We start from the raw sequence: 12,760 nt of genomic DNA, 5'->3' as shown, positions 1-12,760 counted from the left end.
GACATACTCCCAAATATACTGCTGTTGTTGTGATTCCTAGCAATTGCGTAACTGTTGGGGGCTGATAGTTTAGGATAGTTTGGGTTTTGTTCACATTTAGTTTGTAACCTGAGAAAAAGCCAAAACGCTGTGGTTCTTACGTGATTTCAACTATAGCCTCATCTGGACTAGAAGAAAAAATGGCTATGTCATCTCCGTACTCGGTTAGTTTTAGTTCCATACCGCTGACTGGGCAAATCCTTGTATTTCACAACAAATGTCTTATAAAGGGCTCAATATATAGTGCAAACAATAATGGGGATAGCGCACATCCCTGCCGCGTGCCCCTTCTAATAGGAAAATGAACAGATGTAAGGCCATTCAGCTTCAAAGCTGCTATCGGATTGTTATACAATTTTTTATTTTTTTTTATTTTTTATAAAGACCTTTATTTAGCAGATCACATCAAACATTCCTCGCCTACAACCCATCGGGCCGGCCAACAGTAAGAGATCCGTTAGTGTACAAAAATGTTTAAAACACAGCCCAGACCGTCAACCCGGGGGTACAGCGGCTTTGCAGAGTGTACATATGTGAGATCCCGATGGATAATGAGGGATGAGGAAGGTCACATTTTACATTTTTACACATATAATAAGGTCAATTTGTGTAGGTTTCCCTGAAAGGGAACAAACAGAAAACACCCCCCCTTTAACTTGGTCGTTACGTTTCACGACTGTAGGTTCAGAGCAGTTCAGGTGCATATACGGTACCTAAACGCATACGAGTGCTAGGAGTCTGGTTGCAATGGGCTTCCCTACATTTCCAGTGAGTTAGACTGTGTGGTCAGCGGGGGCTCACAGATATTACCCCTGTATTCGTTCCACCTGGACCATATTTCCACCCATTTGCGAGGACAGCCTCGTGAGACGTACACCGTCTTCTCCTGCAGCATGCACCAGTCCATGTCACATTTCCAGTCTCTCAGTTTCGGCGGGTTGGGATCACCCCACAACCTAGCAATGTTCCGTTTGGCCACCATCAGCCCAAGCGTGACCCAAAGCCTTCCTTTGTGTGACAGGTCCGTTGGCTCCCAAATGTTGAGCAGACATCTTTTGGCCTCTAGCCGTATTTCTACCTCCCACACCTCTTGCATGCAGCGCACCACTCTCCCCCAGTACATTTGCACTTTTTGACACCCCCAAAGGATATGAAAGAAAGTACCCTCCGCACCACAATTCCTTCTGCAGAGACCGTCCCCACCCCTTCCCATTCTCTGCAGCCTCGTACCGGAAATATAAGTTCTGTGAAGTATCTTCAGTTGAATTAGGCGCATCCGGGCTGATATCGCCACCTCACGGGGAGAGGCCAGAGCATAGGACCACTCCTCCTCATCAATTTCTAACCCATCAGCCGTCCACTTCTCCTTTAAGGGAAGGAGTAGGTCGGGGGAGTTATTAAGTAATTTTTTGTATGTGAGGGATATAGCATGTTCTGGAATGAGGCCATCTAACAGCCTGTCTTCTAGAGGTGAGCATAAAGGCAATGTAGTGTCTGGCGGGATGTTTGTCTGGAGTGAGTGTCGCAACTGTAAGTATCTAAAGTATTCGGTGTGTGCCAGGTCGTACGTTGCCTGCATGTGATCGAATGTGTGAACACCTTTAGGGCCCCAGACGTCTTTAATTTGGGAGATCCCAATCAAGTCCCAATTCCGGAACCCTTTAGAACGACCTAGGTTGCCTAACGTGCCAGAAGCCCATAGCGGCGTAGCCATGGTGAGGACCCTGGACCAGCCAAGTTTTTTCTGGGCTATGTGCCATATCTGTATCGAATGTTTTGTGGGTCCAGTGAATTGATGTTTACCCATGTTAGAGTAGAGTGCGATGTCATAGTTCCCCCCCGGGAGTTGCCATCTGTCCATCCCATAGGCCGGATCATTGCCATCCCCATAGGTCCCCTGATTAATCGCTGAGAGATGGGCCGCCCAGTAGTACTTATGGATGTCGGGTAGGGCTATGCCACCGTCATACCACCCCAGGTGGAGTTTTGACAAGGCAATACGAGGGGCGCCCGCCCAGAGGAGGGTGCGCTGAGCGGCTTCAATCGCTGTGAAGTAGGCGTTGGGCACCAGGTCAGGGTAGTTTTGGAGGGCGTATAGGAACCTGGGCAGCGCCATCATTTTGAATAATGCAGCCCGGCCTAGCAATGACAATGGCAGATCCTGCCAGGACTTGGCCTCTCGTTGGAGACGCCGAAGGGGAGGTAGAAGATTTCGCTCATAGGATAGGGCTTTGTCCGTGGAGATGAACACTCCCAGGTATTTGAAGCCTTCCTCAACGACTGTAATGGGACAAGTGTCAGGAAGCCTCGGGGGCTCCCTTCTGAGGACATAAAGATAGGATTTGCTCCAGTTGACTCTGAAGCGGGAATTGCGACCGAAGCTAGCGAAGATGTCGAGTGCTGCAATGATCGATCGTCGTGGCTTGGAGAGGTATAAAAGAATGTCGTCAGCGTATAGGGATATTTTATCTACCCATCCCTCTGCCCACTCTATTCCGCGAAGGTATACGTCCCGCCTAATCCAGGCAGCCAACGGTTCGAGGGAGAGGGCGAACAGGAGAGGGGACAGGGGGCAGCCCTGTCTAGTACCCCGCTCTAACTTGAAGACCTCCGATACCTTATTATTCACTAGGACCTGTGCCAGCGGTCCTGAATAAAGGAGACGAACCCACGACGTGAACTGGGGTCCGAAGCCCAGCTTGCGCAGGACAGCGAACATGTACGGCCATTCTAGGGTGTCAACTGCCATAGTGGCATCCAAGGAGACCACTACCGCGTCCTCCGTCAGTCTGTGGCGCTGTCCAAGAACCCCGTGGAGGCGTCGGATATTGAGGGCCGTATTTCGGTGTGGCATAAAGCCTGACTGGTCAGGATGTACCAGCGTACTCAGTACTGGTTTGAGTCTATTGGCAAGTGCCTTTGCCAGTATCTTAGGCTCAGCGTTGAGGAGCGAGATCGGCCTGTATGAGGCACAGTATTCAACCGGCTTTCCCTCCTTTGGGATTGCCACTATAGTGGCCATGCGCTGTTCACGCGGTAGTCTTCCCTCCTGTCTACTTGTCTCAAACATGGCTTTAAGATGCTTACTGATAGTATCCGGTTTAATCTTGTACAGTTCTATCGGGAGGCCGTTAGGACCCAATGCTTTCCCAGGCCGGAGTTCCATTATCGCGCGCTGTATTTCGGCCTCTGTGAGCGGGCTGTCAATGGTCTCTCGATCACCGTCAGATAGACATGGCATTTGGATATCAGCAAGGAGGGCTATAGAGTCTTCCTCTGGACGGTCAGACACCTTCGTATAGACCTGTTTATGGTGTCTAGCAAACTCATCTACTATATCTCGAGGCTCTGTGAGAATCGCTCCGGATTGCGTATGAATTAACGGGACTATCTTCTTGGCTTGCTGTTTTTTATCTAACCAGGCGATGAGCTTTCCAGCTTTGTCGCCCTGGTCGTACAGCCTACCCATTCTATGTCTAGCCACCGTCTGGGTCTCCAGGGAGACCAGCTCTCTGTATTCTGCCAATTTGACCTGCCACTTATGTCTAACCAGTCTGGCCCCTTTTTCGAGTGCCTCAGCCTCCAGTCCCGCGAGGTCCGCCTCAACTGTAGTGACCTGACATCGCTGTTCTCGTCTTTTACCTGCGATGGCTGAAAGCGCCTCCCCTCTTACCACCATTTTAAATGCCTCCCATACCGTGACAGGGGAGTCTACCGAGCCCAAATTCTCTTCAAAATAGTGTGAGATAGAGGTGTCAAGTTTCCCCGTGTGTCCTCGTTTTTTAGGTGCCAGGGGTTTATCGGCGCTACACACCCCTCCCTCCTGGTTCCGAACGTGATGTGTGTGGTAACTGGTGAATGGTCCGAAATGCCCCGGGTTAAGAGTGTGGCCTCCGTATTGTAGTGTGGTGCTGCAGAACGGTGAGGATGTAATCAATCCGTGAGAAGGTATGATGTGGCCCAGAGAAGAAGGTGAATTGGCTATTTGTGGGATGAAGGTGACGCCAAACGTCAGTGAGTCCAAAGGACTCAAGAAAGTCAGCTAACCATCGTTGCCCTTGGGGAAGGTCCCTGGAGGGCTGTCTATCCAGGAGTCCTGACACTACTGAATTGAAGTCCCCGCCCAAGACTAACTGACCTTCAGGAAGGGAGAGCAGCAATTTGCCCAGGTCTGCAAAGGCTTGAGCCTGCAAGCCCGGCGGGATATAAGGCGAAAGCAGGTTAAGCGTGTACCCCTCCCATCGTCCTGTGACCACCGTGAAGCGACCCTGTGGGTCTGATTTAGTACTATCAATGTGGAAGGGCAGCGAGTGTCGCAAAAGTATCCCCACCCCCCTGGAACCTGAGGTGAAGCCGGAGTGCGAGGCGAGAGTGTAGCCCCACCTGTTAAGGGCGTGGCACGTGTTACCCAGCAGGTGAGTTTCTTGCAACATTACTATGTCCGGTTGGTGTCGTTTAATGAGTTGAAGGACTATAGTGCGCTTGAGTCTGTCCCCAAGTCCATTCACATTCCAGCTCATGATTCTTAAGCTCTTTTCCCAATGCCTAGCCATAACCATTGCTTTGTAAGCTATTCCTACTTTGCACCACTGAACCATTAATGACATCATAGATAATCACTTCGTACGACCATAACAAACCCCCAACTCCCCGTCCCTCCCCGGATCCCCCCCAGTGGTCACCCCCCATCCTGGAACCCCCCCGACATGCTCTAACAGTACAAACAGTAATATGCATATCCGACAGTTCCCTCGTTCTCCTCCCTACCTGGACCCCAACCATCCCGCCCACCTCTGCAAAAACAAAACCCCCCCTCCCTGCCCCCTGCTCCGTGGGTTTCAAACTACCCACCACCCCAATTAGCAGAGCGCCTGTCGCCCAACCCTACCCCGGTGAGAACCGAGGAACTCCTAACTCGGGATACACGTGGCCAGCTCCGTCCCGGCCGCCCCCCGGCAATGTCCCAGGTCCTTCAGTCCCTCAGGCCTTGGGTGTGCAAGTACAATGAGGGAGCCCGGCCCTAAATCCCTGGGCAGGCCCCGTTCCGCCCCATCGGAGCGCCCAGGCATACAAACAAGCACACTTTATACATTACTGTCCGGCTTCTTCCAAGTCCTGTGTGCGTCGCTTCATCGCGCTGTGGTTCCTCCGGTCGAGTCCCAACGGGGACTGTTTGACCTTGAGCGCCAGGATCGTTGACTTTGCCCGCCCGCCTCAGCTCCCTCCGTCGCCGATCCCGGAGAGGGTTGTCCATTGTCTCTCCACTGTCCGCCATTTTGGAGAGGGTTGCCACAGCCAACGTTGCGTCGATCCAGTCCTTTACTGCTGCTGGCGAAGTAAAGAAATGGGACCGGCCATCGTAGAGAACTTTTAGTTTTGCGGGAAAGAACATCATGTATCGAACTCCATGGTCTCGGAGTGCCGCCTTGACCCCCTGGAAGGACCGCCGTTCTTGTTGCACTTGCAGCGTAAAGTCAGGGAAAAAACGCACCGTGGACCCCTCGTATTGTAGATCACCGTGTTGTCTGGCAGCCTGCAGTATCGCATATCGGTCACGGTAGTTAAGGATTTTGGCGATAATTGTTCGCGGTGGGACTCTGGGCTTGGGCTTAGGAATCGGGGCCCGGTGGGCTCTCTCTATAGTGAAAATCTTGGAAAGTCTCTTGGGCTTAAGGTGTTGGAGTATCAGGTCCTCGAGGAAAAGCTCTATACTGTCACCCTCCAGTCCATCTTCCACGCCCACCACGCATATGTTGCTCCTTCGAGCCCTACCTTCCTGATCATCGAGCCGCAGTGTCATCTGTCGGTGCTGGTGGACCAGCTCGTTGACCCTGCTTGTGAGCTTCTTCTCCGAGTCCTGGAGGGCCTTAATGTCCACCTCATTGGCTTTCGAGCGGTCCGCGGTCTTCCCCAGGTCAGTGCGGAGCAGGTTCACTTCGATGGTGATCTTGTCCATCTTTGTTTCGAGGTTAGTGCCGAGTGTCTGGATCGCGGCCATGATGGACGTTAGAGAGGGTTCCGCCTTCCCCGCGACATCCCTCGTCTTTCCCCCAGGCTGAGTCTGGTTCTTAGGCACTGTATATTGATCCAGTTTATTCGTTTGGGACACTGCACCCCCTTTAGGCTTCATGATCGATCTGGTGCCTCTGGGGTCCGACGGTACGTCGCCCACCCTCTTCCTGACTGCCGCCAGTTCTGGTCCACTCCCCGCTCCAACCGATCTCAGGCAGAGACAGAGACTCACAACAGCTGCCGTCCAGGCGCTATAGTAGCGCGGGGCCCACTTCCAGGGGTGCGTCAGAGACGTTACGTCGCGACCCGATGCCTCCCGGGTCCGTTATTACTCCCAGCCGGTCCTCCTGTCACCACTTTCCTGGGGCCAGCCTCCTCCACAGCTGTGGGTACACGTCCGGCCCACAGGGGTTACCCGTATGCAGCAGGGAAGGGCAGCTATTCTGTGGAAGGCTGGGAGCAGCACAAGCCGGTCAATCTCACCTCAGTCCCCGCAGGAAACACGCTGTGTGCGGCAGTCCTTCTTACCGCCTGGGTAGTCGAGCAGCGGAGTTCTTGGGTCTCCCGGGTCCGTGGGGTCTCACTGGGCACCCTTCCACACGTCCCTGGCGCCGCTGCGTTTTCACGCCGATGCTGAGGCCACGCCCCCCGCCGTCGCGCCTCACAGCCTCGGGCCGCGGCAGGCCGAAATCCGGGACCTCGAGTGGCCGACGCGGCCGTATACGGGCTCCAGGGGTGAGGCGTCGGGTTGCCGCTGTCAGTCGCGGCCGTCTGCCGGAGCCTCCGAGGGTCCGTCCAGCCCGGAGTTTTCACCGATGAGTCACCGGACCTGAGGGAGCTGGGGGCTGCCTTCGGAGAGCCTCCCAGCCAGGATTTAGGGCGGATTTTAAAGGGGGACACTGACGGTCCCGGCGGAGCTAGGGATTCAGGCGGCCATTTCCTTCGGCGCCTGGCCACGCCCCCTGTTATACAATTTTTAAATAGCCAAGATGAACCTTTGGCCGAGACCGAATGATGACATAATTGGCCCTGGTGCTCCCCAGGCAACTCGGTCAAAGGCCTTCTCTGCATCCAACATTAACATCCCCATTTGCTGATTTAATTGACCAGATACATCAAATGCAGCAATTGCTGTATTAATATGTGCTGCTGTGTCTCTGCCGGGGACAAAACCATGTTGTTGTTTCGACACTAACTGATGTACACTTCTTTTAGCGTTGGCGTTAATGAATGATATGGGGCGATATGAGCTCATTTCCTCTACCTGTTTCCCCTTTTTAGGGAAAACTATAATATTAGTTATTTTCCAGGTGGAAGGAACATACTCCCCTTTCATGATATTATTAAACAATATAATGAAAACTGATACCAAAATGTCCTTAAAGTTTTTATAAAATTCCAATGGGATAGTATCTTCACCAACCACCTTACCAGTTAATAAAGAACTCAGTGCTAGCTCAACCTCCCCAAATTCAACATCTCTTTGCAAACATTCATAATCCATTGGATTCAAAACCTGTAGCTCAGACTCCTGTATATAGTCCAGAGTTGATTGTATACTAGGGGGCACTGACTCATCATATAGGTCTGCATAAAGAGGAAGAGGTGTGGCGCCGCGGCTAGGGCAACTGACTCCGGAATCTGGGGATCACAGTCCGATCCCCGGCACCGGCTGCAGATTAGCCCAGCACCATGTGACTCTGGGCAATAGCTTGCTTAATCTTCCCGACGGCCCCCAGCGCCTAGAGACCCTTACGGGTGATTGTGCGCTTTACAAATGTGGATTATTATTATTATAAAAGAGTCTAAATTGTTCTACTGTATCTTCTGATCTAGTACAGAATAGACCATCTCTCTCTTTTATTGTTTTAATATAGGATCTGGCCCTTTGATCGGCAATCTTAGTATCTAACATACGACCTAGTCTTTCTCCATATTCATATTGCTTAGACTTATATTTGTGGTATCTGGAAGCCACTTTATCGACTAACCTTTTGATTAAGTTTGGCTCGAGCTTCCACCAGGCGCTAGTATATTCACTGTTCCGCCGCATCTTTTAGTACAATAGCTCTTGCAAGTTGTTGCTCTAGCTCTAATAACAACTTATGTTCCTGCTACTTCTCCCTATTAGCCTGATGCTTCTGCCTTAAAATAAACTGCAGTGTGGCCCCTCTAACATACAACTTCAAACAATCCCATACCACTGCAATAGCAGCAGTTCCCCTGTTATTCTCTAGGTATTCCGTCAAAGAATCTCACAAAAATTTTCCATGCTTAGGGTTACTTAAAAGATGTCTAGGAAATGTAAATTCCCTAAGTGGCTCTTTATCACCCCGCAACATCTGTACCGTTAACTCACCGGATTATGATCCGATGTAATCTTTGGGCAAACTTCGATAGTTGATTTATCCAGCATGGTACTTTTAACAAAAATCAAATCAATTCAGGAATAATGTTTATGTGGGGATGAATAAAATGTAAACCCAGGGTCAGTTGGCTTTAGGCTCCTCCAAGCATCCTCCAACTGATGCAAATGAAGGAGTTCCAAAATTGCAGCCCTAGTCCTACCCATTCTAGCCTGTTGTGCTGTAGTGGTAGTATCGATCTTATTGTCAAATATAGAATTAAAATCCCCCATTACTATCAAGTCGCAAGCCCAATCCAACAGTTCTGAACATATCGAATTAATAGTTTCTGGACAATCCGTATTTGGACCATGAACAACACATATGGTAGTTTTTCATCTCCTAATAAGTAATTGAGCGATTGCCCACCTACCTTTAGAGTCGGCTAGTGTACGTATTATTATTGCTGTACAGTTTTTCGATTTTAATATGTATAGCCCTCAAATAGAGACTACCTGTGATGTGCATACCAATAAATCAAGTCCAATCTGTTTAAGCTGCAATCTATCCTTGAAAGCTATATGAGTCTCTGTAAGACCCAGTATATGGGGTTTAAAGGCGCAAAGATCCTCCATTACTAACCGTTGTTTCCTGGCCTGATTAAGCCCTGCTAAGTTCCAACACATGTATTTAAAGTCAGACATTAGATACTGATTGCAAATTCACTTTAATTGCTTCCCCCTTATTCCATAATTCTTTCCCTTTTGTACTTCAAATAATATTCTAACTAAATATATTAAAGTGTGGCTATTAAACCCCCAGCCCCCCAAATCCCCTCTTCCCTCTGGCCGCTCCACCCAGTCGACCGGCAACAGCCAACTACTATTCTCTGCCTGCCACCCACCCCTGTACCTACAAGAAGGAATCACCCCCTTCCTCTACTGTCCTCATTGACAGCTTAAGAAGGCACCCCCTTACCTGAGTCCCACCAATCCCTACCCCCCCACCGCGCCCAGTGGTATGTGCAAATGTAAGAAGGCAGGTACAGTTACAAAGAAAAATTAAAGACCAAGAAAAAAAAGTAAGAGTTACAAAACAGGCATAATCAGATAGCAAAAGTAAACATAAAGAGTTAATTTCATCTCTGTAACCCATGCCATGCCATCTTTACTTTAAGCAATCATTTTCTAGAGTCCGACTTCCACTTGGCTAAAGCTGTTTATGCCTCTACCTTAGTGAAAAGAAAGTGCGACTGGCCATTGTTAATAATCTTAAGGCGGGCAGGCTTTTGCAAAAACACTTGGGACTAGACTGTTGTAAGAGAATCCATTAGTTTCCGCAGCCTCCAACGTTTATCCATTGTGAGTTTGTACAAATCAGAGCATGCGAATATGGAAATGTTGTCCAACTTAACAGGAGCTGCTGGCCATGCCTTTAAATAGATTGACTGTCGCAACAGAAAGTTGCCCAGAAACATCAATATTGGTCTTGAATAGTTAGACCTAGCCTGTTTCCCATGCTGTATAGTCAGGGGCAGTCTATGCACCATCTGTACTTGTGTGTCCATATCCCAATGCGCCAGATCTGGGAATGCTTTTTGAAACAAGCTAACAATGTAGACCTGGGGGTCGGAGCCTTCGGACCCTTCCGGAATGCCAAAGATCCTTAAGTTCTGACGCCGTTGGCGATTTTCGAGATCTTCAATTTTGGCCTGCATAAGCATAATTTGGGATTTCTATATCTTAGTTACAATCGTAGTATGTGAACTAGCCTCTTCCACTGCTGAAACATGGTTCTGCAGTTCTGTAACCTCTGAAGAGAGCTGGGCAACCTTTGAAGTGACCTCCCCCAGTGCTTGTTTTATCTCACTACTGTCTGCCTTGGCCTGTCTATAATTTTCCGCTCTCTGGGTAGTTAATGCCTGCAGTATTATAAACAATGATGGGTCCTCGCAGTCACTCAGTGGAAAGCCCCTTTCAGTGTAGCACAGCGGTATGAAAAGCTAATTTTTTTGGAATGGATTAGACAAGACCTTTTGATTTTAATAAAATTATCTGTATGAAATAGTTACTAATGGGGGTTTTCAGCCACACTTCATCCATTTGTTTATTATTGTGTAATTCCCATTCTTCTCCAAACCACTCAAGCATGCTGACTTTGCTATGAGTTACAGTATGCTTCCCTTTCACAATGAGCAGATCCATTTTTACCTATAGTCAATTTTTATCAGATAGGCCAACACTCAACAGCTTTCAGAATAATAAAGTTTTGCGAAAACATTGACAAAACAAAAGAAGAATTGCCAAATAGCCTATTGGCTTTTCCAGGGCTTGTTTTGTGCTTTCACTGTCTAAAATACATTCACGTAACTCAGAATTCCTCTGAGTGAGAGCATGATTTTCCGACAACATAGCTCAGAACCAGAAAGAAACAAACCCTGTTTACTGGGAGGGATCTTTTAGCGGAAAAAAAGAAAGATTTCTGCAGGATGAGAGAATTTTTTCAGTTTTGGATTGATAAATCATTTTGAAGTATAACTGTGAACAAATAAATTTTATAATTATTGTTATTAACAATACTTGTAAATCACAAAACTGCTACCTAAAAAAGGCATCCTGGTGCTCGTTATCAAGTGCCTGATTCAGAAGCATTCAAGCCGTAGAGCTGATATATCCAATTCTCTAAGGCTTCCTAAAAGTGTAGAGGTTGTTGATAGAGTGGAGGTTGGTCAGCAGGCTATTCACAGGATGGCTACCTGTACAGAGAAACTCTGTCTCCCGTGTGAGCCTTCCTAATTTTGAGGGCTTTCAACTAATTAGTGTTCATAGCAATATGGACAGAAAATAGCACTGTAAATTTGTGTTGAAGAGGGTAAGGTCCAATATGATGAAAGGCTATATGTGTAATTCACAGGGATTTCAACGTGATACTCTTAGTTACGGGAAGCCAATGGAGGGAATCCAGGGCTGCTGAAGTCGAAGAGCACTGAGGCAAAGAAAGCACGGGTTTCGCTTATGCTGACTGGATGCAATGTAGGTGCTGGACAAAATAGTTAGATCCACCAAGAAACAATGGATTGCAATAATCAAGTCTGCTTAAGATAATGCCCGGACCACCAAAGGATGATAGCGGGTAGGCAATAGTGGTAGTATTTTGTGCAATAATTTCATTAAACCAAAGGACGTAGAGGATAATTTATTCACATGCCTGGTGACAGATAAACGTTGTCCATAAAAGCTCCCAGGTTCCGAACTGACATCACAACGATCGTGGTCGAGTTAGCTCCAAGTGGGAAAATATCTGCTGCCCGAAGTCACAAAGGCAAGCCTGTGAAACAGCGCATTGAATACTGTTGGGCATAGGGAGGAACCCTGAGGCACTCCATGCTTAACTGCTCTAAAGGAAGAGCGAAATGAAACAAACTGATCCTCCTCTAGTAAGTTATGCTCCTCTAAAAAAACACTAGAGAGTTTTTTGATGACAAACATTTCCAGAATTTTGCTAGGAAAAAGTAAAAGAGAGATGGGTCTAAAATTCCTAAGGACTGCTGGATCAATTAAAGGCTTTTTCAGAAGGAGGAGCACTAGTGCTTTTTTCCACCCAGAATGCATTAAAACCATCTGCAGAGACTGATTATATATGGCTACTGATAGTCCTGCCACATAACTAGCTGCTTCCCAGCTCTGGGAGGTAGTGGGCTCAATGGTGAACCGATGAAATTGAGCTAGCTATAGCAAGAAGCTCATTCTCTGATAGCTGATCAAATCACTGTCATAGAGCATGGAGTCTATATTTGGAGCGAACAAGAGAGTTTTCCCTGTCAAAAAAACAGGTAGACAAAAGGTTTGGATTAGGAGAGAGAGAGTGCTGAAGGAATATCTTCAACCTTCTTCTCAAAATAAATTGCTGTCATCAGATAGGGGGCCGATTCCGATCTCGTCTGGAAAGCACACCGACAGGGCCAGATCCGGGGTGTTTTCTGACCGATCCAGACTCCTGCAGTTCGACCGAGCGAGTACGATGCGGCCTTATGCTGTCGCACTCGGTTCGGTCGGACTCCCATCGAAGTCAATGGGAGCCGATCGTACGATGCATACATGGGCTCCCATTGACTGAATGGGTATGTTGCGGACAAGTGCGCCCCTTACAGTGGGTACGTGATGGTGCTATCCGCACCGTACCTGCCTGTGTTGGGGAGACCCATGGGTCTCCCCCTGTGTCTGAGTCGTAAGGCTGCGGGTAACAGGGGGTCCGATGCGGACCCCCAAAGCCCATCTCCGGGAGCTATTGATCGAGTATCGTACTGGCTCGGTCGGAATTTGCCTCCATTGCGTGCCACGGTTAGCTTATTTCGAGACGTATGG

The sequence above is a fragment of the Lissotriton helveticus genome, chromosome 6, assembly GCF_964261635.1.
Source record: "Lissotriton helveticus chromosome 6, aLisHel1.1, whole genome shotgun sequence".
NCBI classification, from domain to species: domain Eukaryota; kingdom Metazoa; phylum Chordata; class Amphibia; order Caudata; family Salamandridae; genus Lissotriton; species Lissotriton helveticus.
This window is presented reverse-complemented; position numbering follows the sequence as displayed.